Source organism: Manis javanica, chromosome 14 (genome assembly GCF_040802235.1).
Source record: "Manis javanica isolate MJ-LG chromosome 14, MJ_LKY, whole genome shotgun sequence".
Taxonomy (NCBI): Eukaryota; Metazoa; Chordata; class Mammalia; order Pholidota; family Manidae; genus Manis; species Manis javanica.
Genome location: NC_133169.1, coordinates 30,788,779 through 30,794,959, shown reverse-complemented (window position 1 = coordinate 30,794,959; position 6,181 = coordinate 30,788,779). Strand labels below are relative to the sequence as shown.

Sequence of the window (6,181 nt, the reverse complement as noted above, 5' to 3'; positions counted from 1 at the left end):
TCTATCCTTGTCCTTGATCTTTGCCATTTTAATTATTATGTGTCTTGGTGTTGTCCTCCTTGGGTCCATTCTGTTGGGAGTTCTGTGTGCTTCCGTGGTCTGAGCAACTATTTCCTCCCCCAGTTTGGGGAAGGTTGCAACAATTATTTCTTCAAATACACTTTCTATCCATTTTTCTCTCCTTCTTCTGGTACCCCTATAATGTGGATATTGTTCCTTTTGGATTAGTCACACAGTTCTCTTAAGATTGTTTCATTTCTGGAGGTCCTTTTATCTCTCTCTGCATCAGCTTCTATGTGTTCCTGTTCTCTGGTTTCTATTCCATTAATGGCCTCTTGCATCCCATCCATTCTGCTTTTAAGTCTTTCCAGAGATTGTTTTATTTCTGTAGTCTCTCTCTGTACTTGCTCCTTTAGCTCTTGCATATTTCTCTGCAGGTCCATCAGCATGTTTATGATTTTTATTTTGAATTTTTTTCAGGGAGACTGGTTAGGTCTATCTCTGCAGATCCTCTCTCAGGGGTTGTTTGGACTATTTTGGACTGGACTAAATTTTTCTGCCTTTTCATGGTGATAGCAGTAGCTGTAGGCAGGTTGTGGGTGTGTCAGCTGGGAGAAGAAAGTCATTTCCTGCTTGCTGGATGCCTTGCCCTTCTGTGCTGCTTGTGTCAGTTACCTGCACTCCTGGAGTAGCCACCAGAGTAATCTCCTAAGCTGCTGTGGGTGGAGTCTCCGTCAGAGTGGCACAGAGCCTGGTGGGGAGTGATAGGCATTCTGGCTGCACTCCTCTGTGATAGTGGTGCCCCTGCCTGGCACACAGACCTTTGGGTCTGGCCCCAGGTGGCTGTGTGTCAGGCTGGGATTCTGGTTGGCTGTTGGGAGTGTGGCTGCTACTGGGCTGCTCCTCTGCTGCTTGCTCCTGTGGGCTGCTCCTGGGCCCCTCGGGTGCCACCTCTGCCAGTGTGTGCGGGCTGCACTCGGGCCCCTGTGGCGCTGCCGCAGGTGCATGTGGGCCCCTCCCATGCACCTCTGGCTCCGCCACCGCCTATACATGCAGGCTGCTCCTGGGCCACTCGGTCGCCGCCGTGTCGGGCTTGCACGGGCCGCTCCTGGTCCCATCTGGCACCACCACCCCTGGCGCACACTGCTGCTCTCCCACTACTGGACTGGTGTGTCAGGGTCCGCGCCAGTTGGGGGAATGGCTGGCAGGCTGCTTAGTGCTGTGAGGGGCCTCCAAGCTGTGCTGCTGCCCAGGGATTTAGGGCACCTAAAGTTCCCTGGGATTTCCAGCTGCTTGCTAAGTGTGCCAGGATGACTTTGTCCAGCTGTGGCGTCCCTGTCTCTTTAAGACTTGCAAAAACCACTCGCTTTTCTTTTGTCTTAGGGGCTCCAGTTGCAGGTACCTGCCCTCAGGTTTTGCTTTTCCATTTTTCTAATATCCAGCACCCCATGCACCGTGTGTCTGTCCTCCAGATGTGGATTTCTAGAGCTGGTTGTTTAGCAGTCCTGGGCTTTCACTCCCTCCCCGTTCTGACTCCTTTCTTCCTGCCAGGTTCTGGGGTCGGGGGGGGGGTGGCATTTGTGTCCCGCCAGGCTGTGGCTTGTATCTTACCCCCTTCATGTGATGCTCAGTTCTCGCAGATGTAGATGTAGCCTGGCTGTTGTACTGTATCCACTGGTGTCTCTTTTAGGAATAGTTGTATTTATTATATTTTCATAAATATATACGTTTTTGGGAGGAGAGTTCTCACACCGCCAGCTTGGCTCCACCCCTGTATTTGCAATTTTGATGTTCTACAACGTACATACATATTTTGTCAAATGACTTGATATTTTTCATTACGATATGGGTCAAATTTCCTGAGAATCTCAGATACACCTGTTTCCATAACTTCTTGTTCTTGGTTGGGAGGGTGGTAAGGGGGAGAGAAGTCATTGATTAGAATGCTGTGTTTTAAATTTCCCTTATAGTAAAATTTTATAAAATTGAATAGTCTACATTTCTCAAAAAAATACTTTAACTGCTTGGTACACTGTGGCTGGATGGACAATGGGTTTGACCTAATTATTTCTTGACAACATCTAATGATGGATGTGTGTTGGCTGAAGTTTCCTATTACCTAAGGTTCTGTGCAAAAATTAAACCCATATTAACTCAAGTTAGACAAACCAGCCTGTGGAAACTAGTCACATGATCAGCTCTTGACCAAGAGTCTGGTTAAAAGGCCACTATAAATATGGAAGCAGAGTCATGCAGTATTTACCCTTCCCCGACCAGCTTGTCACACCAGCATGACGTTCTCCAGGACGATCCACGTTGTTTTAAGGCTGAACAACTGCTGCATATATATACACCGTATCTTGTTTTTCCATTCGTGTGTCAGCGGGCACTTAAGGTTTGTCTCTACATCCTGGCCACGTGACTCGTGCTGCAGTGAACGTGTGGGAACAGACGGCTCTTGGAGATGAGCCGGGGTAATGAAGGTCTGTTGTTTAACGGGTGTAAAATTTCAGTTCTGCTAGCTGAAAAAGTTCTAGTGATCTCGACAATGTAGTGTCTGTAGTATACAATATGGCATTGTATACTCATTGTATACTTGCAAATTTTTTCAGAGGGTGTGTCTCATGTTAAGTGTTGTGACCATAAAGAATTAAACAAAAAAAGAAAGAAGGACACACAAGGAAACATTGTGCACGCCGGATACATCTGTTGTGATGACGGCACGACTGGTGTTTGCTTATGTCCAAACTCATCACAGTATGCACATTAAACATGTTCTTTACATATCAATTATACCTCAAGGAAGCTGTTTTAAAAAGAGGTCGCTCCAAAAATATTTGTTATGTTGTTTGATCCTCATTGTTCCTCGGGTGTATAGTTCACAGGTCTTGAGTACTGTGGCGTAGCCACCATCCTGTTAGCTTAACCACCAGTTGATTCAGTATCAAACAGAGTATGAAAGACATGAAAACAAGCAAAAGTGAAAGCGAGGCGGTGGTCCGGACCTGAAGCCCGATCATCTGCCTAGCCCTTCTGCGGCCACCCTGTCGACACTCAAGAAGGGGGGCAAGAGAAGTCTAGTAAAGGGGGACACATAACACAGCACTTTTATTGAAGATATTAAAACTGGTCATTATATTTCACCGCAAACAAATTCTAACCCACTGAGACAGACAAGGGGCCATGGAACTCTGTGTGACCTCAGGAAACCAGCCCCTCCCTGGGCACAGCAGGACTTGTTTAACTCACTGTGAAGGACCCCCTGGATTCATTCAGTGTTTTACATAGTGAAAATAAATTACCGTGGCCATCACGAACAGCTCATTTTTATTATTCAAACATCCCTTACTTTCCTCCGTCAGCTAACTACTCAGTTACTTTTTACAATTGATGTTATGGGTTCAGTTGTGTTCTCCCAAAATTCATATGTTGAAGTCCTAACTTCTGGTGTGACTGGCATTCTTACCAAAAGGTGAGGGTTGGGAGGAGACACACACACACAGGGCACCACATGAGAGTTTATTCAGCCATGATGGGGGTTATGCAGCAGAGACCGGCGAATGCCAAAGCTTGCTAAAAAGCCAGCAGAACCCAGCCTAGAGGCACAGAACAGATTCTCTTCACAGCCCTAGGAGACCGCCAAGCCTGCCGACACTTGTGGCATCTGACCTCTAGACTCCTGACCTGGAAACAATACATTTTTATTGGGATTTTTTGCGTGAGGCATGATTTTATATGAACTCATTTCATTCTCTTTTGTTCTTGAATATGTGTCAATATTGTTATGAATTAATGAGGCAAAAGTGTATGCCAGTTTGTAAAACAAAAAGTTTAGGGAAATATGCTATGTTATGAAAGATTTATAAAATATACTATGTTAAGGAAATATTTATACAGGTTCTTAGTCCACAGGTACAGATAGAGGATTATGCTATAGAAATAAACTAAAATAAATTTCAAATTGACATAGCCAATTTGTATGTTGATACTAATAATTAGTTAATACTAGTAATAATAATTAGGGGTCATGTTTTCATATTTGCCAGATGTGATATTTTACTAAAAAAACCCCTGATAGATAACATATCTGAGAAGAAAAGTAACTTTTCTTTTTCTGTTTTTCCCTCCTTTCAAAAAGATATTAGATTTTGGAAGCCTCTTCTTTGGATCCATTCTTTTTTCTTGTTTTTCTACCCTTGGTAGAGCCATTTTTCCATTTTTATAGTGTATGGAAAATATCTAAGAATTTTAAATATTTCTCAAACCTTGGATTTCACTTGGAAATCCCTACTCATTTTTTTAAGAAAATAGAGTGATGCAAAAGACAAAATAATTATTGTATAAGATCAAACACTCAAGTTTAGATAGTGTAATTTAGGGGTAGGCAATCTAATGTGCGAAACACAGAAAATTGTGGATTTTACAGAGTCTTACTAAGAGACATTTGAATAAATTCTAAGATTATCTTTATAATTTTCCTGAATAAAACTTCCTTGATATTACTTTCCTTACAGCTTCCTTTACTTGTTTGTTCTTAAGACTGTAGATGATAGGATTCAAGAATGGGGGAACAATGGTATAAAATACAGAAAGAAGCATGTCCAGAACTGTGTCAGAGGCTCCTGAAGGCCTTAGGTACACACCGCTGCCAGAACCGAGGAAGACACAGATCACAAGGAGGTGAGGGACACACGTGGAGAAGGCCTTGCCTCGCTCTCTGGTGGGAAACTTGAGCACAGTGGAAAATATGTGGAGGTATGACGTGGCAATGAAGATAAAGCAGCCACCACCAATCCCCATGGCAAAGATAAGAATTAAGAGCTCATTGCTGAAAGTGTCAGAGCAGGAGATCCGCAGCAGAGAGGGGATGTCACAGAAGAACTGGTGGACCACGTTGGACTGACAGAGGACAGCCGGAATGTGTTCCCTGTGTGCACACCTGCATAGATGAGGCCACTGAGCAGGGAGACCAGTGTTGTCCAGACACAGAACTGGTGGTTCATGATGATGGGGTAGCGGAGGGGCTGGCAGATGGCCACATTGCGGTCACGGACCATGACAGTGAGGAAGAGAAACTCTACATATGCACAATAAATGACCAGGAAGACCTGAGCTGCACAGCCAGCCACTGAAATGGCCCTGTTGTCCGTGAGGGAGTTGACACAGGCATTGGGGACAGTGACAGAAATGTAGCACATGTCTAAGATGAACAGGTTCCTGAGGAAGAAGTACATGGGCTTGTGAAGGTTCTGGTCCAGAGTGGTGGCAGTGATGATGAGAAGATTCCCTAACAGGGTGGCCAAGTACAACAGTAGGAATAACAGGGCATGTAGGACCCTTAACTCCAGCATCTTAGCAAAGCCCACAAGGTGAAACTCAGGCACCATGGTGGAATTGGCCATTTCTGGAAATGCTGGTTGACACAAATGTGCTGGAACACAAAAGGGATAAACCATGAAAGACAGGAAGTAGAAAAATAATAAAATTGTCTGAGTTTCTTTCACAGTGCTTACTTCAGTTTTATTCTGTTGGAATTTTTGTTGTGGAAAGTTCCACCTTTGGTTGCCTGGCCTGCTCGTCTCATTCTCCGTCCGGAGCGGAGGAAAGGAGCGGTGCTCTGAGGGTCGGGTTCTCGGGCCCTGCTGCTTGGCCGGGACACGCAGGCTGTGGGCCCCTCACTGCACTTGCCTCTGGCTCATGGAGTATGTTGCTTAATGAAGGTCAACACTGATATGTATAAAAAGATCTACTTGAAGTGAGTTCTCAGAGAGAGTTGTTCAGAGCTTTTCTGTCTATGGATGAGTGTAAATCCGTAACTGGATTTATCAACATGAGTGAAATTAAGATTAAGAGTTTCTATGCTTTTATAAAATCTTGGCATTGCCATGAGATCCAAAGCTGGAATTGATAGATTTATACTTTGTAACATTTTCAAATATAATTTTTCCAGGAAGTTATTTAAATTTTTGAAAAGAATCACTTAGTAAATGTTTGGAAGAAAAATAAAATTTCTTCATGAGAGCATCTTCAAGAGGCACCTGTCTAGCTGAAGTGAACTTTGGTAGTTAAAGATTAATGTGTGATCAATTTAGGAAATATTCTAAGTTTTTACTATGACAGATTTTATGAATTTTGGCCTATATGTTGACACAGCCTGAAGTGAATCACATAAGGTTGTCAA

The 6,181-nt window shown here is 43.8% G+C and overlaps 1 pseudogene; it reads right to left on the bottom strand.

The window, feature by feature from the left end:
- Window positions 1-4,467: 4,467 nt before the first annotated feature.
- On the bottom strand, window positions 4,468-5,402 carry LOC108396245 (olfactory receptor 14C36-like; annotated as a pseudogene).
- Between the last annotated feature and the right edge of the window lie 779 nt (window positions 5,403-6,181).